This window comes from Pholcus phalangioides, unplaced genomic scaffold (assembly GCF_987345545.1).
Source record: "Pholcus phalangioides strain wild (caught in Gottingen) unplaced genomic scaffold, Ppha-v1.0 ptg000029l_1, whole genome shotgun sequence".
In the NCBI taxonomy this organism is placed as follows: domain Eukaryota; kingdom Metazoa; phylum Arthropoda; class Arachnida; order Araneae; family Pholcidae; genus Pholcus; species Pholcus phalangioides.
In genome coordinates this window covers 2444459-2466668 of record NW_028301619.1, presented here as the reverse complement: position 1 = coordinate 2466668, position 22210 = coordinate 2444459, and the positions used below count along the sequence as shown (strand labels likewise).

Genomic DNA, 22210 nt, shown 5'->3' with positions numbered 1-22210 from the left:
TATTTGATAATGTGGGGGAAAGTGGGGGAGGCTAATTACACAACTTTCAGTTTTCAATTTTTTTAAAGGGTTGTGTGAAATAAACGTATATATATATATATATATAAATTTCTTTTGTTTTATTGATAAACACATTTATGCTGCATGGTTATTTTATGCAAAACAAATAATTTCAGCTGTTTTTCTAGTGATGATCAATTTTTTGTACATCAACTCTTTTGTCCCATTAGTCAACGAGGTTAGATCATTTGAGACAAAAAAAATAAACCCATAAAAAAACTGCATGAAAAATACTGTTTTAACATAATTTTTCAGTGGTATAAAATACTAGAAGTACTGAAGAAAGAATTTTATCCTACTTTTCAGTAGTATAAAATTTTAGTGTATAATTAGCTTGTGCGTAAAGCTAAAGTATAATGAAATGGAAGTTTCCTAGTTCAATTGTTGTTAAGAATGCTACCATCTACACCACTGGAGGATTCATGTGTCTCCAGTGGTGTAGATGGTAGCATGCTTGCCCGGTATGCAAGAGGGCCTGGGTTCGAGTCCCGGCGGAGACGTGATGACTTTTCTTTTCGAGCCCACCTCAGCATAATATCCGGAAAATAACTGTTTCCTTGATATCTATGGCTGAGAAAGAAGCCATCTATATCTCTATAATAAGTGGAATTTGGAAGAAAAATACGGTATTGAGAAAATCCTACAGTCATTAGAGATTTTATAAATTATCCATAAAATAAATTAGAACTTGTTAGCTGTTGATCGTAAGTTAAAATACAGATCATGTTAGAGCTTATCTCAATTCTGTTATGTAACCAATGAAATCTGTCTACAGATTTAGCCGGGGTTTCACTCGTTTCACTGGCAATGGTCGTCAAATGTTGGAACCTGGAAAATGTTGGAATGCTGGCCGAACAGAACAAGTAGGCTCCCTTCCAACGCAAGTCAAAAGTGCCGCCTTTCTTCCAGATCCCCCAATCCGTTTGGCCCCACACATTGGTCGAAGAACGCCAACAGTTACAACAGTGTTCTGGAAAAAAATATTCGCCAAGGAATATTGGGCCAAGCTGGGCCAGTGTGTAGCCAGAGTATGCCGCTGCTGCTTCTTTGTATCAGGGGGAAGCAAATATTTGCAAATGACTACTGGCTTGGCACGAGTGTAACCCTGGCTTTAGCAAAAAATGCCGGTGGAACTACAGTAATTGTGTGACAAAAGAAAATCTTCCAGGAATATAAAACTAAACACATTAATTGAAGCGTTCGGCCGAACGGTCTATATCGTTTATTTCACACTTTAGAGGACACAATGATAGTCGTAGCTGAAGTAGGGAAACAACTTTTTTTGCATGGATTGCAGCTGCGTAAAGGTGTATAGCAACTACTGTACTCATAGTAAAAGTAATCATCTACTGTAACTACTGTACTGTTTGTAGGTCTGTTGCTCTGTGTGGCGAGACTTTTTAAAGGGGAGATCGGCTCGCATTCGCGCCTTGAAGTCGGGAACCACAGAAAACCAACTTCAGCCGACCACCACTGATGTGAGGGTGGGGTTCGGACCCGGGCCCTCGCGACGGGAGTCCATCACTATGACTCAAATATTATTGAATTGTTGTATATTAGTAATATTGATATAGGGATTCAAATTAAATCTTCATACTTGTATTCACCATATCTCATCGTTGAAAATGCGGAAAATTGCGTTCCTAAGAGGATATCACTAATTGTAGACAATATAAATGCTATTAACGACACATTCGCGAAAGACTGCAACAATTAATAAGAAACATGAAATAAAGGGCTGGTACAAATCGCTGTAAACAAAAAAAATTATTTCACATAAAAAATCAATAGACCGTATTTTATTGAGAAAAATACAGGGAACTACGATCTTGAATATGGTTAAATACGAGACATCACCAATTATTACCAAAACGTTGCCATAAGTTTGCAAAATCATTGATTGTTCTCGAAATTGCGGAGATAACCAACTTATGTGTGAGACAAATATGAATATTTATATAGCCATAATTATACTATATAATTTTTAAGTTATGAAAATGTTTATTCACTATTTTGTTACCGACAAATAAGTATCGTTAAAAAACGGGACAAATGCATAAAAAAAAGTTGGAACAACCAAAAATAAAGGAATGGCCCGTAATACGGGATGAAAGTGGTCCGTCGAATTGTTTCAGACATTTTACTGGTCCTTAGGGTCGGAAAGGTTGAGAAACATTGCTTTAGTATACAAAATGTTACGGTAAATGTGATAAATCGGTTTTTTTGCATAATCGCAAATCGTCTCCGTGAGTTTGATAAATGTATCACTTACCGGGCGATTATGCATTATACCCTAGCATCGGTTGTAAATTCGATAAATACTAAAATGGTTATCATTTGTAAGGGTGATTAGGCCTATACATAATACCCCAGTGTACTTGGTTGATTTGATAAAGAGTGATTATGCATAATAATACCCAAGTATAATTGATGAATTTGATGTGAAAAAAATTTCCAAATGAGCCTAGTATGTTTGACATCTCTGATTTAAAGGGGTGTCACGACTCCTGAAGTCGATTGCATAGTCACCGGTGCAAGAGATAAATTTCAAGTAGGCCAATTTATCGAATTAACCAGGTACGCTTGGATATTATGTATAACCACCAGTAAAAATGTTTTTTTTTTTTTATACTTAATCAAACTTACCAACGATTCTTGGGTATTATGAATAATCACCGATAAAAGTGATACATTTATCAAACTTACGGATGATATTATGAATAATAACCAATAACCAATTTATCATATTACCGTAACATATATGCTACTGTCTACTAAAGCATTCCGAACCCCCCCCCCTTTGCCTCGCCTCGTCTTGTAGTGACGCAATAGTGATCTTGGTCAATGAATAAAGGAATCCCGTGTTTAAATCGTGTGTATGGGATGGAATAACGCTTCCGGGCTCTAGTCATAACTGTTGCGCTGTCCTGATGATTTCTGTTAGTTAAAAGTTATTAAAATAAAAATTCAGGCACAAAATCAAAACGTATGGTCACCAACAATCGACAATCAATCAAACTATAGGCGCGGATACACTTGTAACACTAATTAACCATTTTTTACTTGCGGCGTACCAGACTGTCAGTTACAGGAAATCCAAATATATATTTTTGGATCTGAAAGTAGCATACAATCGTTAAAAAAATTGAATTTGTTGAATTTCAAAATTTCAACGATAACGTGATTTTCGGGACACCCTGTACTTACGTTCGTTTCATCAATATCACGCTGCAAACATTCCATATTATGAATGGAAATTAACGAAATTTACATTCAAAGACAAGAAATAAGTTTAAAAATTTAATTTTACACAAAAAAAAAAAAATTCGAAATTTTTTTTTTTCCTTCAATGAAAATTTAAATTCAATTCATTGCCACAAACCGTAACCGTTAAATTAAGTTGTTTATAACTTTTTATTTGAATGAAGGCTGCACATTCCAGTTCTTTGTACTGACAAAGATTGTTTTGTACGCTTTATTGTATTGAGAATCACTTCGAATGGACAGTGGGCGTAATTATTTTTCTTTTGAATATTTTTAACGTCAAACCTATAATTTCTGAAATAGCATTCATGATTAAAAAATAAAAATAGCATTTGTTTAATCGTGTTCAGCATCACTCTCAACTGTGTTTTTACTAATACAGTGAAACCTCGCTACAGCGACACTGTATATAACAATAAATCCCCTCTAAAACAATAATTTTTCTTGGTCAACATAATATCGTTATATCGAAGTTTCACTGTATTTATGAAACATGTTAATATGGATCTTTAAATGAATTTTGAATTTCAGAACGCGTGAAATTTGTGCCGATAATCATAATCACAATAATTGTGAATATTTTTATGGTTATCATAATGATAATTATCATTTTATTCATCATGTTTATGGAATTTGTGTGTTCATATATTTTCAGTTAATGTAATTATTATATTAAGTGGTAGAATACACTATGAGTTGAGAAAAAAAACTCATAGTTTAAAAAAATTATTGCAGATGGCAAGCACATAACAAGCATTACACATAAACAAACTTCACTGTAGGTTCACTATACGTACACACACATTCCAGCATGTACCAATTTGTTAGAAGTTCCGCAGAGGAATATGGATGAGGTGCATGTCTGGTTTAGTAGTAGTGGTAGTATACAAGTAAATGAATTCTGAAAACAAGATGAATAAAATGGAGTAACAATGTTTCACGTACAAAAATAATAACTTGAGCAGAAGATTAAAAAAGTCACACCTAACTTTTGAAATGTGTAAGATATGTTTTGAGCATCATATATATGTTAATGTGCCATTATGTTAATATTATAATTCAAATGATAATCAAGGTGGAAGTAATTAGAGTCTCCTTTATTGATGTGTTTTATTGCTTGGTTCAAAATTATTGGGAACCTCTCCTACGTAATGAGATTAATTTTATAATTTATACTATGAAATGATAACTTCATTAAATATTAATTACACGATTAAATCTTAATATAATGATTCTCAAAGAGGAACAGTGAACTTTATCATTGTGATTTTTTGTTGTAAATGAGAAAAAATTCAATTAATGTACATTATCGCACAGAGAAACCTTCAGTAGTAAAGGAGAATAACGGCATGCATTGGATCCCATTTTTAAGGTTCCTGCTTAAAAAATTTACCCACTTTGTAATATTTTTGTGTTCTCAATTTTCACTAAAATTCATTGAGTTTTCCTGTTTGAAGCTTTTTCCCCACCTACATTTTTTTAAGACGGTTTCTTAAAAACATAAGTGGGATATCCACTGGATGGGTGTACTACACTGTTGTTATACAGGCTTTGTCCCAAATTGTTTCCCAACAGATATATTTGCAACTGTTGACTTTAGATACTTCCCAATTACAAAATTTTTCTCCCATGAAGTGTGGTTAACTTAATGTCAAATTTTCTGAGGGGATGAATGCTATATGAAAAAATAATTTTTTATGTAGACCCCGTGTGCTGAAAATGTCCATTAGTGAAATAAAAATAAAGACTGATGTGAGAAGTTATTTACAAAAAATTCAATATTTTTAAATGCAATATCAACAGAAACATTCATTTTGAAATTTTAAGCTTTATTGCCATCTATTATGGGTATGGCAAACAAATTGTAAAACTTAAATTAATTCAAAGTTATATAAAAATTCTTTTTCGCACTGTAAATATTGAGATATTGTTTTTTTAAGCTGAGGGAGTTCAGCTTAAAAACTGACTTCAACGATTATGAGTGTTTTATTGTTGCACAATTTTATTGCATTTACTTACCTGTACACGAGGTCTTTCAAAGCCTGCACACTTTACGACACAAGAAATCTTTGAGAGGAGGCTATCCTAATGTGAGACCGTGATAGCAAACTTCACGGTGGTAGACGAGTATCTTACCACCATGCCCCTCGTGTGCTAGCACTGTATATGCAATTATGTGGTTCATAATTACAATGTAAATTTTTTAGTATATATTTACCCTCTGAAGTCCTAGTCATTGCAACTTTATGGCCTAGCTATATTTTCAAGCAAATTTTTTAACATAGCTATGATAAATAAAGTATGGCCAGTGTGACATAACCATAAAATCAGAGGATTCCTGTGCTGAAAGACTGCTGACCTTCACCTCAATTAACCTGGAGTGTGACTCCTATAACCAGAACTCTCAACTATCTGCAAATAAGAATAACAGATAATGATAATATTACACAAGTTTATTTTTCAATCAATGCTAATGTACATTTCCCGGTGAAACATGAAATTCAATTTAAAAATCAAAGGGAAAAATAATTAAGAATTTGAAAGCTAAGCTAAAATTTATAGGTATTTTTGTTAGTCGAAGACGAGGTTAACCCATTCACCACCATTTTTTTAAGAAAAAATTAAAATAAAGTACTTTAATAAATCAACTGAAATAAAGTATCAATAGAATATGCTAAAATAAAAAATAAATCACCTGAGGTGGGAGGAGTGTCCCCATTAATGTTTTTAGTGGATACATATGTACGTGATTGGTATTGTTATAATAATTAAAAATGAACGCAACACATGTTTCCCCGTGGTAGTGAAAGGGTTAACTGATATTACCACCAAATTTGTATAGTTGGAATGAAAAATTGTAATATCTTCAATAGGCCTATGTATTCATGTTTAAAAAGTTTTAATTTGTGGGCATACAGGAGTGTGCAGCAATGTAGTCATGTAGAGTTTACATTGTAGACATAATTATGATCTCACATTGCAATGGCCTGCATTACTTCTCTCGAGGCAGTGCAAAGGTAATAGACTGAAATCAGTTTTCCAATTTAAAGGCGCGAGTGCATAGCCACTCTTCTATTTAGAAAAAACTATCCACTGATTTCAAACAGACCTGCAACACCATACTTACAAAGCAAAAACTCACATCATCTGCCAATTTCTCTAGCAATTTGAAAGACTGGCAACAGCACTCATGCCTCAAACATTATAATGTATCAACACATTAGGGGCAAACACGTGCTTTTGGCATGGAGAAGAATGTTTATGAGTTACATATGCAGTTCAACAATAGCAGCAAACAGAAGCAATACATGGAAACAGTTATTTTCCGGATATCATGCTGAGGTGAGCTCGGAAAGAAAAGTCATCACGTCTCCGCCGGGACTCGAACCCAGGCCCTCTTGCATACCGGGCAAGCATGCTACCATCTACACCACTGGAGACACATGAATCTGCCTTCCTAATTTCACGCACTGTGTCGTGAGGCGCTGAAGTAGATGGTAGCATGCTTGCCCGGTATGCAAGAGGACCTGGGTTCGAGTCCCGGCGGAGACGTGATGACTTTTCTTTCCGAGCTCACCTCAGCATAATATCCGGAAAATAACTGTTTCCTTGATATCTGGCTGAGAAAAAAGCCATCTATATCTCTAGAAGCAATACATGTTCACATAAACAAAAACTATACAGGGTGCATAGATTAACAGGACACATGGCATGTTATTGGTGAACCGTTCATCCTAGAAGCATATTTTCAATTAGAAAAAGTATCCAAATTATGTTTAATACTCAGATGTGTAATTCATATGTACAAGGGGCTGTATAGTTATCAAAATAAAAAACTATTTTCACGGTGTGCTCAAAAACTCAATTAGAAAGTTGTTGCCCTATCTTTCCTGATGCTAACAAGAAACAAATCCACTTTAAGTGAAATATTCACTGAGATATTCAAATTCGAAAAAATGGAGGAAAATGGGAAAAAAAACAGCATAAAATGCAGGTTTCGAATTCAAATATCTCTGTGAATATTGCATTTAGAAACATGGATTTTTTTTTTGGCATCAGGAAAGACAGGACAACTTTCTAATTGGGTTTTTGAGCACACCACGTAAAAAGTTAGTTTTTTTTACTTTAATAATTACACAACCCCTTGCAACATAAGTACATATCGGAGTACTGCACGTTATTTGGATACTTTTTCTAATTGGAAATATGTTTCTAGGCTGAATGATTCACCAGTAAAAGTCATACACCCTGTTATCTATGCATCCTGTATAACCAATCATGAACCTTGTAAAAAAGTCCTTGGAGGAACTACAAATGAAGCATTGCAAAAAAGTTTGTATTCCTGAACCCTAACAAGCATATATGCATGTCTTGGTATGGCCCAGTGTTTTCAGAAAGTGTTACCCTCCATATACCAAATTGCAGGCATGGGTGGATACAGGGGGACATAGGAGTGAGCAGGATTTTCTCGGGGGGGGGGGGGAGAGGGAATTTCAAGTATTTTTTCATTCTGCAGGAGAGTTAATTTTTTTCTGCAAATTTACACTATAATCTCAGCTTTGGGGGGGTGGGTTATAACCCCAACTTACCTTTGTGTATGCCAATGCACGGCGAAGGCGATGTTCCTGGCCACCTAAAAATTGCAATATTGGTGCATAGGCGAGAGGGCAAAAGTGAACATTCTCCCTCTTCCGTTCACTATACACACCCTCTGTGGACCCCCCCCCCCCAGTACATAGAGTTTGTATCAGCTTATGATTGGAGGTGAAAGAAGTCAATGTTTGATTTGTAATAAATACACTTTTTTATGATGTGGGTCTTATGTTCTCTCTGGTTGTTCGAAAAATAGTGTAGTTATTTTCTCTTTTTGTGCTCAAAAACGGCAAACACTTTCATTTTTGACATTTTTTAACTTATTCAATAGTTACGTTTTCTCATAACCTTTTAGTTTTACGTACGTCATGAATAGGTCCTATCTTATTTAAGGGCCCTTTCAAGTATAACATAAGTACCAGTGGAAGGGGAGTTTTGCCTTTGCTTACTTTTGATGACAAGGGGGGGGGGGAATAAAATGATTATTATGTAAGTGATTGGCATGAAAATGGGAAATAATTTTATTCAAACCAGAATTGAGAAAAATTGAATTTCATATTAGTCCAATTTGGACCATACATCTTCATTTCCAATAAAACTTGGCTTTGCAAACACAAATCAACCAAGTCTAAAATTCATCACAGCTGCTTGTTTCAGTTTTAGTAGTGATTGGAGAATTCATCCATTCATCACTTTGCTGAGCAATGCTCAAAATTAAAACACCTAAGCTAAGGACACTGTGTATTTAATCACCTATGGCACAGAGATGCTAGCCTCAGCCTGTAGAGAATCGGACTCATCAGATCTATTCTCCTGGTGTGCTTCTAATCAGCAAGAAAAAAAGCTGGAAGGGCTTATGCAAGACCTGCCTTTGGAAGACACATCGGTGGATTGAAAATTATAGAGCTACAGGGTAAATCTTTCAAAGTAGAGTCACTAGTTCTCGAAAAAATTCTAAATTTACAGAAATCCATTATAACAGCATATACCCATTGTTTTAAAAATGTTTTACAAAAACATTTTGTCTCTTGGGTGGGAATGGGGGAATCCTATTCCTTCCCTTCCAACTCATCTTGGGTGGGGATGTCAGTCAAAGCCTCCTAGATAGATACCAGTACCAGTGATTGTGGCCCAGCTCAATAAATTTATTGGGGGTGGGGGGGGGGGGAGATTGAAAATGACTAAAATTCTCTTACGTAATACTCGAATAGCCCTGCCATAAAAATATATTCAAAATCACATTCGTTCAAAATTCTCATCTAAATATAATGAATTTAAAAACGTGTAGAGAATTGCTTTTAATTTTGTTAAAGAAAAAAAATTAATTATGAACATATTTGCAGCAATTATCCTCCTATGCCGTCGGTTCAATCTCCCAATGGTAGTCATCGTGTCAGAAACGGCACTTTCTGCGGAAGTGGTGACTGGACTCGTCAGTGGGTTGCCGGGACTGGAGGACAATGAGTTGGCGATAATGGTCCAAAATGCTGTTTATTCTTCGTCAGCTGTGTTCTTGAGATACGTATCCGTATTGTCTGTGATGTGAAGATGTATATTTAAGTGAAAACATTTTTTTATCTAGTTTTGTGTTTTCATTTTGTGTTCCTTGCTCTATGAACACCAGTTTTTCACCTGGTGGTCATAAATTAATTAAACTTTTTATTGCAATTTTTCCCCCCATGGTCCATATAACATATTTGCTAAGTTTCAACAAAATACGTCCATCAGAACGAACACTACATAAGTCATAATCTTCTGAGTAGTAGGCCTACTCAGAAAATGACTAACGAATAAGGAAAATACAAAAAAATATGTCAAAAATGTATTGAGTTTTGTATTTTCTTTGTACTTGCCATATTCGTTGGTGATTTTCTAAGTATTATTAGGCAAAGTTTATCTATTCTCTTAACCAGTGTTTCCCAAAGTGGGCGATGGAATGGTCCTGGGGGCGATAGAAGCTACAAATTTAGCATAGTACCCTATGGGTTCAGTTAAGTTGGGAGCGATGAGAGAAAAAAATTTCTGAAGGGGGCGATGAAATAAAAAGTTTGGCAAACTATGTTCTTAACCCTTTGAAGGGCACACGTTCTTCTAAAACCCATAGTGTCAGTTTAATTATAACCACATCTTACACTTTTTAAGTATCCATAGTAGGCCAGTGAGATAAAGAGAAAAAGGAATACAAAGTTGGTGAAAATGGACTTCTCATTGTAAGCAATCATTGTTTTATCTTTGATATTAAATTAACAAGGAAAGGATCCTAAGGTAAAAAATTACCAATGATTCTACTCATTTATATATGCACGAAAATATAAAAAATCCGGTGGAATTATTATGGGTCTCACTCAAAAAATTTAAATATTTATATTTTGAACGCCAATAGAGGCCAACAATGAATTTAAAAATCTTGCAACTCTAGAGCGTTTGAGTGACGTCATTCATACAGCACATTCTCAAGTAGGCCTAAAGCACAGGCAAAGAAAAAAAATATAGTTTTTTAGAACAAAGAAGCTACAGGAAGAAAAGTGAAAAGGTTTTTTTATAGACATCCCTGCCAAGAAGGCGGGATGAGTAGCCAACTGTTATAATCTTTAGTAATTTTTTGCAGCTTCAATGATTGTGCTCGCCACTGCTAATTTTTTTTGTTGTTGTTTTTTCTGGGAGATGAAAATGTACTTGAATTTTTTTTATAATTTTTTAAGGACGACACCTTGAGACCCTTTCCTTGTAAGCGAATCACCAAAGCAGACTTGAAGTCTAGAAATTTATGTTTTATTATACTGTATATGGTCAGAGATTCCACCCACTCATAGCGGAATGGGGACAGCCAAGCCACATAAGGGGTCGATGAGTAAAAAATTCCGGCATCATGATATTATCTGTAGCCCCAGTTCTATAAGGGTCCGCGATAAGACCCAGGACTCCGCCCTGCAGCCTATTGCCCTCATATTAAACCCAATTATCCCGCTCTTCGTACAGTTTTCCTAAAAACCATAAGAGTCCAAGATTAGACTCGAGAATTTGTCCGGATAACCATTCAGGGCTCAAACAAGGTCAATTTTCAACCTCCTTGCCACAACTCACTAATAAACGAACAGTTCTGAAGAGCCCGCGATAAGGCTCAGGATCAAATACTGTACACTTAATTATTTCAGACTAGCCGTTACTCGTAGCTTCGCTCGCGTGGATTTGGTAATCTGAAAATTAGTCGCCGATGATTCGCCCATATATCATTTGAATCTATCATGATCCCCTTGGAGAACGGGGGTTGAATTTTCAGAAATCCCGTCGTAGTGGGTGTTTATACTATAAAATAGAATATATACTGACCAAATTTCATATCTATAGTTTCAGCGGTATAAGCCTGCGTGATGCTTGTATACAAACTTTGAACCCCTTGTGACCCCTTAAAGGGTGGAATCATGAAAAACCCTTTTTAGTGAGTTTTTACATCATAAAATAAAACCACTGTCAAAATTTTTCATATTTGTAACTTCAGCGATTTCGGCCCAGCGTGATTTCTCTATGTAGCCTTTGAACCCCATTATGACCCCCCCCCCTAGGGGGTCGAATTTCGAAAAACCCCTTCCTGGTGAGTCTTTACATCATAAAGTAAAACCACTGACCAAATTTCATGTTAATAGCTTAAGCGGTATCGGCTCGGCGAAGATGAATCCGTCAGTCAGGACATGTTATTTTATATGTATAGATTATGATTAGGGTGAACGTATGCAAGCGAGAAAAATAAGAAAAATTCGGTTCTTAAATACGGGACACTGGCGATTCTCACCAAAAATGTTACTGATTGTCAGAGAAAATGTAAATTTTTGCATAAAATATAATCTTTGTCGGGAAAGAAAGCGATAAGCCGATTTCACTCCAGTGGAAATGCGCAGAATTCATCAGTGCAAAAACCGGTTTCGGGGTGTGGCTACGCAAAATCGACCTTTAAAATCACTGACACTACTGAAAAACAGGTTTTGAGCAATTACGCTGTAGAGAGCAAGCATACAATGAATTTAAATTCGTTCGATATTTTTTTTGTCGCACCACGGGCTAATTGAACCGGGACCTACAGTTTATTGCCGAATCCGAAAGGTAGCGTTAATTTTTTTAAATATATATATGGACATCGCGCCGAGGGATTAATGAACAAATCTGTGGGTGGAGTACTTCCTGTGGCAGCAATGTGTCATGCGGCCATCTTATCGGGCCGACATAAAAACAAAATACAAGCTTGGATAACTGAATGACCAATTTCAATCAATCAAAAGCGCCATCAGATGACCCAAACTCCATAAGCGAAACATGGATAAATTCATATTGGGGTATGGCGATATTCTCTGCACCCTCACACGTGGCCCAACAGCACATAGCATAGGGTTCGCACCAAATGGTTAACGCTAACGCAACAGTTTTTCTCTCAAACCACAAGATTCCGCGATAAGACGGATTCGGCCCAATCGCTTACTGCAAAGGAATCACACCAAAGTTAGCTGATTGGACTCAACTGCCCTACTCTTTATACCATTTTTCTTTCAAACCCCAAAAGTACGCGATCAGACACGAGAATGCCCGAATGACCATTCCGTGCCCTAAGAGGAGGAGGGGAGGACAATTTTTGTCTCACTTTCCCGAACACATAAGCAGTTCTGAAGAGCCCGCGAACCCATCCCGTTTTTCTTTTGAACTGTTGGCCTACATTTCCATTCGGTCCCGTAATACAATACATGAATCACAGCTGCAGCATGTTTCAAGCACACACACACTCTAATTTTCATCAAACTGAAAAAAAGCCTCATTCCTGACTTAAGTCCAGAAAGCTCTGCAGGCCCAAGGTACTGGCGATCCTGAACCAGCCCTGCTGATCTCCCAGAATGGTTCAATCAGCAAACCCAACCGTCCTGCCTTCACACTTGTGCTTCCCTTTACATGTGATTGCTTGAAGACCCAGCACTTTACCCCAGGTATTATTTATATTACCTTCATATTATTTTGCATATTGATACAGGGTGTATGGTATTGCACTGGCGAACCGTTGATCCTAGAGGCATACTTTCAATTACAGAAAGCATCCAGATTACGCGTAGTAGTCTACTCAGATATGCCATTCATTCTTTTTACACCGTGTGCTCAGAAACTCAATTAGAAATTTGTTACCGTCTTTCCTGATGCCAACAAAAAACAATTCCACGTTTTTAAGTGGAATGTTCACTGATATATTTTAATTCGAAAAACGGAGGAAAGTAGGGAAAAACAGCATAAAATGAATCGAATTCGAATATTCACTTAGAAACGTGGAATTGTTTTTCGTTGGCATCAGGAAAGTAAGAGCAACAACTTTCTAATTGAGTTTTTGAGCACCCGAAACACAGTACAAAGCGTTTTTTTTTTTTATTTAATCAACTATACAACCCCTTGCGACATGAATGGCATATCTGAGTATACGTTATTTGGATACTTTTTCTAATTGGAAGTATGTATGCCTCTAGGATCAACGGTTTGCCAGTAAAATGCCATATGTCCTGTTTTACCTATGCACCCTGTATATTCTTCTATTATTCCGGAAATATTCTGCGAGATGCAAGTCCAGCACCTACAGTTATCGCCGCCTCGTTCTTTTCGGGAGTGCTCTGGGAATCCGTGGGAGGTTTGATTGCTTTCCTATGTGCTCCCTATACATGGGTTCTCTTGAGATGGGGGCGATGAGGGGGAAAAGATTTCTGCAGGGGGCGATAGAAAAAAATTTGGGAAACGTTAGGGGTTCCTGTTGGAATGTTGATATGGGAGTGTGTGATTCTCAAGTACTTACTCCACGTAGAGTTTTTTACTGCTGTCTGGGTTAAACGGGGAACTTTGATGAGCAGAGTTAAGACTACGAGAATAGATCGTACTAAATGGGAACGTTATAGGCGGGATCCACTGTCATATATTTTATTTTGTGCAAATAATAATTCCATTGAGAATCTAATTTTTTCGAACTTTCGGTTTTACGACTTTCCGATATAATGTTTATTTTCCGCTAGTATTAGTGTTATAATTCAGTGTACTATAATTTTCAGTGCTGGCCATCTATATTTCAGAAGTGAAGTGTAATAATTGCACCATTGTGGGGTGAAAGGACCAAAGGGGGCTCGCATTCGCGCCTCGAAGTTGGTAACCACAGAAAACCAACTTCAGCCGACCACCACGGTGGGGTCCGTCACTATAACCACTCGACCACCACAGCGGCGGATTTGGTAATCTGAAAATTTCCTCTTCTACAATCTGCATTGCGGCAATCGAATTTATGACTCAAAAATAAAAACAATTTACAACTCTGAAATTCGTAAAGTGGCACGACTTGAAAAAAAGTTGGCCATCCTGGAATAGCCACTAATAACCGTCACCCTCAAACAACGGATTGAGGTTGAAATCCCTTGGAGGAATTATGGATTGAATTTTAAAAACTCCCTTTCTCTTAGTGTGTCTTTACATAAAATAAAACTACTGACCGAATTTCATGCTTCTTCAGCGGTTTCGGCTCGGCGATGTTGTCCCATATAACTTGACCCCTCTTTGAACAGGAATGGAACCAGGAATGGAACACCCTTTGAACAGGAATGGAACCAGTGCCAAATCAAAAAAGAGGCTCCAAGTTATTGAAAGGCTTTCATCTATTCTGAAATTATCTTTTTTCAATTCTGGATTTTTATTAATTTTGGAATAATTTCTTTCATCAATTCTCGCATTATTTTGCATTAATTATGCGAACATACTTCTATCGTTAATTTCAAATTTTGAAACTGATCTTTCTTAAAATACTTTTTTCTATTAAAAAAACAATTATTTTCTTATTTTCTTTAAAAAGAAAAAAAGAACATAGGTTAAGAACCCCTAGTTAAACTATTTTAAATTTTTCCCTCACCCTGAGAATAAATGAAAGCTTGCGAAGTTATCAAAATAATAATAATTTAATATATCTATAAATCTATTATAATAGTGTTAGTAGATAAAGGAACCAAATGAAAGTTCGAAAATTATTACAATAACCTAATAAATGTAATTACGGCACTTGAAACTAATTTATCATTTCTTTAAAAAGACAATTCGTTGGAAAAAGGAAGAAAAATCGTCAAATAGACTCTGAAAAAAAAATTGCAATAAATATTATCGCTGAAAAAAATTATTTACATTGTATACATCTCTTTTTTTAGAACGATAATGAAGGAGGGAGACGAGGGATTCGCCCCGTTTTTGCCCGTAGGGTGGGTTTGCGTTTAGACGTACGATTTACATAATTTACGAATGGACATAACTGTTCGGAAAGGCGGGCCGAGCGCCGTAAATGCAATTCGCGTCTGTCCTGTCGATTTCAGTTGGTTACGAAAGAGCATACGTACGCCGTACGGTGTCGTGTTACAAGCTTCATACACGTCTCTATTCACGCTCAACCTGAGAACAATGATGAAAAATTAGTGACCGGTGTGGGATTCTCGGTCTTGATATTGGAATCAACGTCGGCTACCTATTGTCAAAAGGTATGGATACATATTTATATCATTTCTGGAGGGTGATTCAGAAAAGATGGGGAAAAAACTTTTAACAGGTGATAGTACACACCAACACAAACAATTGTCATCAAGGAATGCATGGTTTAACATGAAGCGCGTTTCGAAACGGCCGCTCCGCAATTGTTAAAATGGTATTCCTGTTGAAATTTATCGGGAGAAAAAGAACACCATGCATGCAAATGTAACCTGGGGAAGAATAAACCGTATGCAAATCTGCGTCACAGTGAATAAAAGACGCGAACTCCAGCCCAGTGAAGTTATTCCAGCGTGCAACCGTTCTAACAGCTATAACGTATGGGATAATATGCCCCCCCCCAGTTGCGGCCCTGGTCAAGGTTCAATATTTCTCAGGGGGAAAAAATTTAAATTTGATCATGTGAAATTATAAAAATCCACACTTATCACTCAAAAGAAGCTATTTTGAAGCACTTGATAATCATTCTACATTGAAAACGAGTGAATTTAGCATTAAGATCTTGTGCACCCGTCAGCAACCACTTGTGAAAACCCGGGGCCATGGACCGTATTTTAAAAATCGATAATGAAGGAAGACGACGCAGGAGACGAGAGATTCACCCTGTTTTTGCCCTTAGGGTGGGTTTGCGTTTAGTCGTATGATTTTGAGTTCGCGATTGAACACTGGAATGACCAGTTCCTGCGCGCACTCCTAACCGCACACTCTTGAAGGCGGTTCTGAAGTTGTTTACAGCTATCGCGCGCGCAAAAGCGTACGTATAAAGGGGCCTTAAGAATGAAGTATGGTTGGTAGGGAGGGAAACGTAGCACCAACCATTTTCATCTTACGGCACCCTAGACCAGAAATTTTCAACCTTTTTCCAGACGCGAGCACTGCCTGTAGGCATACCCATCATCAAAAGAGCACCCTTACGGCAAGTTTGACATAGGAATGGGTGCCGTAAATGCAATTTGCACAAGGTGTTTATTGGAACGTTGAACAAGTGCTGGCGAGCACGAAATCCGACACGAGCACTGAGCACTCTGGTTGCTTCAGGGAGCACGATGGTGCTCGCGAGAAACGGGTTGAAGATTCCTGGCCTAACGGTCAGTTACAGGAGTTTAGTCTCAATTTAATTCTCTAAACCAGCAGTTCTCTACCTTTTTTGACTCGCGGAGCCCTTTTGGGCAAATAATTTCTATGGCGGAATCCTGTAGACCTATTTTTTACTTATTCAGCAAAAACTACTGATTTATTTTTATTATTCTAAAGTAATTATAATTTTTTTTTTCAGATGACTTTATTTTATTTTCCTCGAGCGGCCGCGGAGCCCCCGAAAAGTGCACAAGGAGCCACAAGGGTTCCGCGGAGCACCGGTCGAGAACCACTGCTCTAAACAATTATTAGTTCTGGAATTAAATTTTTTCGAGAACTAAATGAAAATTCAGAATAAATGGCGAATAAATAATTCCGTTATGAATAAAATATCAAATTCAATGAAAATTCAGAATAAATGAAAAATTATTTTCGCGATTGATGAAATATCGACATATATTCAGAATTATCACAAAAATGAGAAACTTTGCCTGGTTTTAATTTATACAAAAATTGCCACGTTTTTAAGACAAATAAATTCAATTGGTCGACGCGTTTCGGCTCTTCAATGAAGAGCCGTCATCAGGACCTTGTGGTCAGAATTCACACGAATTGAATTTATTTGTCTTAAAAACGTGGCAATTTTTGTATAAAATATTCAGAATTACTGAAAATTTATCCAACAGTTCAAAAAATATTAGAGGAAAAAATAAATTTAGAATTAATGAAAATAAAAAACTCCAGAATGAAAATTTTTGATGAAAATACAGAATTGATGAGAAATTCAACATTGGTATTAATGAGAATTCAAAATTAAATAATCGCAGAATAAAAGAAAAATCGGAATTAATGAAATTTCAAAATTAATTGGTGGAGCTTGACCTAATTGAATCTTGCACAAAAGTAAAAATTTAACAAAAAATAATCAATGAATATTTAGAACTGATGACAATTCAAAACAAAGAAACAATTCCAGTAGGATAATAAAAATCATTTTAGAATTGATGAAAGGAATAATTGTTAAAAAAAATTAAATTGCCATAACTGTGGTACTTTTCTGATTATGTTTATTAGTTCAAAATTATAAAAATTAAAATTCAGACTTGGAACTAAAACCGGGATGTATGGTCAACGACCCGACATGCAATCACAAACTATGGGCAGATACACTTCTAACAATAAATAACTATTTTTTACTTCCGGTGTCCCACAGAGTAAATTAAGGAAATTCAAATAAATATCTTTGATACTCAAAAGGAATACAACCGTTTAAAAAAAACTAAGAATTCGAATTTCAAAATTTTACGATAACGTGATTTTCGGGACACCTTGTACTTACGTTCGTTTTATCGATTTCACATGGCAAACATCCAATATAATGGATGGAAATCTCTCTCTCTCTGAAAAAAATTCCGAACATTACAAAAAAAATTGCGTTTCAAAATTTTAATTAATTTGAAACATTCAAATCTGAAAGAAAAAAAATTGAAAATATTAAGTTTTTTAAAATATAAATTTTCAATTGGATCCTATAACTTGAACCCTAAATCGTTACACTGTTGTTTACAAACAAGAGGTTTGTCTAATTTCATAATTTGGAATTAAATTTCCATATTAACAATAATTTAATAACAATTAAAATCAATTTGAATAACTTTTCTCACCATGTTAACTTAGCAAACACTACAGGCTCCTTTATCTGATATATAATTTTTGTTTTTTGTGTTTTTAGACCCATATAGTGTGCATCATTTTATCACTGTTGCTGTAAAAGAGTTTGAAGCAGGAAAATTGTGGTTAGCGCTTTTAATAATTAATACTAATAATATTAATAATAAAATTAATATTAACTTTAGATAATACAGTAATTGAAGTAAAACCCTTCAAGACCCGTCATCATCAAGGCTACTTATCAGGGAAACAAAGTAATTGTTGTAGCTAGAATTGAATTTAATTTGTATCAGCACATTGGGAAATCGGAAAGAAACATACTGTTAAGTACAACACTATTTTGTTATATATATACAGTGGAAATCCTACATTACAATATTACTTTCTAGTCCAGATGCATTTTCCAGAGTTGAAATATTAAATTTATAATGATAACTCCTTTATAAAAAATATGTAGGCCTATCTCTGGTCCCTCAAGTATTGTTATATAGGCATTTCACTGTATAGATAGTATCCAAAAAATAATTATTAATTCAATGTTCATGAAACTTATGTCCATAGGCTAGTGCTCATTTCATTTAACAGAAGGAAAAGTGGCGGGAATCGACAATGGTGTATGGTGAATGTGGGGGTGGGATCAATAGTTTTCTGCCTAATCTGCAGATTCACTTTTTTTTAGTAAATCGGAACCACTTATGAGTATACCTTGGATATCAAGTCGATAAACTGCAGTTCTGGACGATTCCCATCAAGAATTGTGTTTCAATACAATACAAATACAACGCCACAACAGGCAAATTGCCCAACGAGGTGGCTGACTTAAGAACATCATGGATCCCCGAGCCATTTTTTGGAGTCCCTACCTACTACTGCTACACCACACATGCCCCCCGCGGAACCCCCAATGAATCGATACATGCGGGAATGTGCGTGTACGTGTAGTGAAACCTGACGTGAAGTTTTTTTTGTTTCTCTGTAATGCTTGTTATGTGTAGTGCTGCCATCTGCCACCAGTTTTTCTAACTATGAGTGAAGTGTTATGATTGAATGATTTATCGTTGTAGGACTGTTGCTCTCTGTGGCGAGAATGTGGTTTCAAAACCTTGCATTAAATATCAGCAAAATGAAACAATGAGTAGCCTATAATGACACATTATAATACAATTTAAAAAACAAATTGTATCCAAAGCAAATGGTGATGTGTACTAAACATAAAACTCTGTGATGTGTGATCTCTACTGCTGTCACCTGAACACCATTTGTTATTGACATCCTAGCACACAAGGTCCCCCTGGCCATGGCCTCAGAAAAACAAATTTAATTGAAATTTGAGAATTTACCAGATAGGGCATCGGAAAAACCAGGGGGCCCATGATCGTCTTAAGACTGTCCTGCCATTTTCTGAGTTAAGGGAGGCTACAATGGTCTGTACTCAGCAAATCATGCTAGTATGCGTTGTTTAAGGGAAAAAATCTCGTCACCATGGTTTAATGGTCAGTACACTTGTCCAGTTAGCAAGAGGTCCTGGGTTCGATACCTGGTGGAGACAACTGAACTTTTTCCCAACTTAACCTTCGCATAATATCCAGAAAGCCTATTGATTTGATGCATTGTGGGCAGAGAAAAACCATTACCCATCTCTACCATGATGTGTTATAACATCATAAATACATTAAGACCATGCATAGGGTTATGCATGTTGCATGCTCTAGTGATGCTGCCATCTGTCTTTCATATTAGCAGTGAAGCTTTTTGAAGTTATTGTGTATGTTTAATATTATTTTATAATACAGTGAAACCTCACTACAAATATACTTGATATAACAATAAATCCATCAACATTGATATTTTTTGAAGTCCTGTTTGGAAACGTCTAATCTAATGTTAAACTGTAGCCTCTTGATATAACGATAATCCCTCTACAATAGTATTTTTTCTTGGTCTGCAGATGCAGAGTATCATTATATTGAGATTTCATATAGTATATGTTAAATTATTGTGTTGAAGGCCTGCCTTCTCCGTGGAGCGACTATTTCAAATAGGATACCAGCTCCAGTTAGCCCACAAAGTTGAAAAACCACAGAACACCATCTTCAGCTAAACCCTTTGATCAATAGCGTTCAAATGTGGATCCTCGCTATGTGAGCCCATTCCTAAAAATTATTGATATTCATTTATTTCAGTCAAAGTTAAAAATAAAAATCATTTGTTTATTCAATGACAAAAAGTCTACTTTTATTACTACATGATATATCAAGAGTTAGAATATAATTCAGGCATGTACAGTGATATCTTCTGTATTCATAACTATAATAACTTTAATAAGCAGCATACATAAGTGCTGCTATGTGGTTGCATGGACATAATTATTGCCTTGCATCACAAAGAAAATCCTCCAAACAGGTGGTGCCGTGGTGGTCAGCTGAAATTAGTTTTACATTTTTCAAGGCGAGAATTTGAAGCGATGACTTGGCACCAACACCACACAAAAGCTTACATTTTATCTCAGCAGGAGGTACAGTGATGGTCAGACAATAAATTTTTCCTTATGACTGGGAGTGGAGGGGGTCAACAAAAACTAGCCAAGGATGAAAAGGGCAGTAAAAGCAAGAACCTGGCTCAGTATTTACATGGTAGAACAAAAAAACAATCATAACAGTTGGGACAGATGGTAGCAATTCAGTAAGCATCCCACATTTTATATCCAGTGGATCCAGCTTATAATGTTCCCCCCTTAGAATGTGTTTTCTCCACTTGGTACAACTTATTTTATATATATAGTGGTCACAACTCTTACAAATAGGCTACTCATCAAGATTTCCTGTTTAAAGCGTTTTCTTACTCTCCATTTTTCATCATGGGTTTTTTTAAAAAAATGTTATAAATGGGATCCACTGTATACAGGGTGTCATGTAAGTCCTGGATGCAGCCTTTACCTTATGAATCGCTCATTGTAGAAGTATAATTCCAGTTTAAAAATTGCACAAAATGCTTTCAAAAATTACCTTGTACCAGTTTTGAGAGTGGAAATATATGCAGTGTCACAAAATAAAAAACAACATTTTTTTACGCCCCGTCTTCTAACTTTTCAGTTATAAAATCGTTGCTGTCTTTTCAGAGACCAAAAAAGAAAAATCCTGTTTTTAAGTGCAATATTTGCCGAGATGTTACAGTTCAAAAATTAGAGAAAAGTTGAGAAAGAACATTGTAAATAGAGGAAAGAAGCAGTTGTCCATTAATTTTTGCTGCTGTTTTTCAACTTTTCTTCAATTTTCGAATTCAAATATCTCAGTGAATATTGCAGTTAAGAACATGGAATTTTTATTGTTGGCCTCAGGAAAGACCGGGCAACAACTTCCTAATCAGAAGTTAGAGGAGAGGGGGACAGTATAAAAATTTAGATGTTTTATTTTGTGCCACGCTGTATTCCTACTCTCAAAACTGGTACAGGGTAATTTTTCAATGCGTTTTGTGAATTTTTTAAATTGGAATTGTACCTCTAGGATGAATGGTTCATGAGATAAAAACCACATCAGGACTTACAGGACACCCTGTATGTAAGTATAAAATATCTGTTGCGCAGTGAAAGTCTTTATGATGAGAACTTACACAATAGCAGTAAAAATTACAAACTTCTCATTAAAAGCAATCCTCATTTTTAACATTAGCTCATTAAAGGTGTATTGCAAACAACTTGTATTTGAGAGATTCTCTTTATTAACAGTACTCGCTGGCTTAAGCAAGGGTGTAATGGGTGCAGTGCACCCAGGCAGCAGGTTGTTAGGGGGCAGCAGCTTAGACTTTAGTTAGACACCTAAAGTTTTAAAAATTTCCAATTTCAAAAATTTAAATGACGACACGCTTTTGAGCCATACTTTGACATGAAGCCATACATGAAGATGTTGACAAAACTTGAGGGGTCGGACAGGTAGTGTGATCATAATACAAGATACAAGAATGTAGTCATACTCTGTCACAAGGGGCAAGTGCACCTTTTGGTGCCCCCCTAATCAGTAAT

At 36.1% G+C, this 22210-nt stretch overlaps 1 long non-coding RNA gene and 2 other non-coding genes across 4 annotated transcripts in view; 1 reads left to right on the top strand and 2 right to left on the bottom strand.

Moving 5' to 3' along the window:
* The first annotated feature begins 486 nt into the window (after positions 1–486).
* Positions 487–560, top strand: TRNAT-GGU (transfer RNA threonine (anticodon GGU)). The gene has a single exon. It is a non-coding gene; the product is annotated as a tRNA-Thr (tRNA).
* Positions 561–4119: 3559 nt separating this feature from the next.
* The window catches only part of LOC149067576 (uncharacterized), a 32859-nt gene continuing 14768 nt past the window's right edge, over positions 4120–22210 (bottom strand). Inside the window, exons 5-6 of one of the 2 annotated variants that reach the window (XR_016195329.1) lie at positions 5344–5736; positions 4120–4225 (exon numbers count right to left, since the gene is read on the bottom strand). This is a non-coding gene — a long non-coding RNA (uncharacterized LOC149067576). The remainder of the gene's footprint in view (positions 4226–5343; positions 5737–22210) is intronic. The other variant, XR_016195330.1, reaches the window with a different exon arrangement.
* On the bottom strand, positions 6692–6765 carry TRNAT-GGU (transfer RNA threonine (anticodon GGU)). The gene has a single exon. It is a non-coding gene; the product is annotated as a tRNA-Thr (tRNA).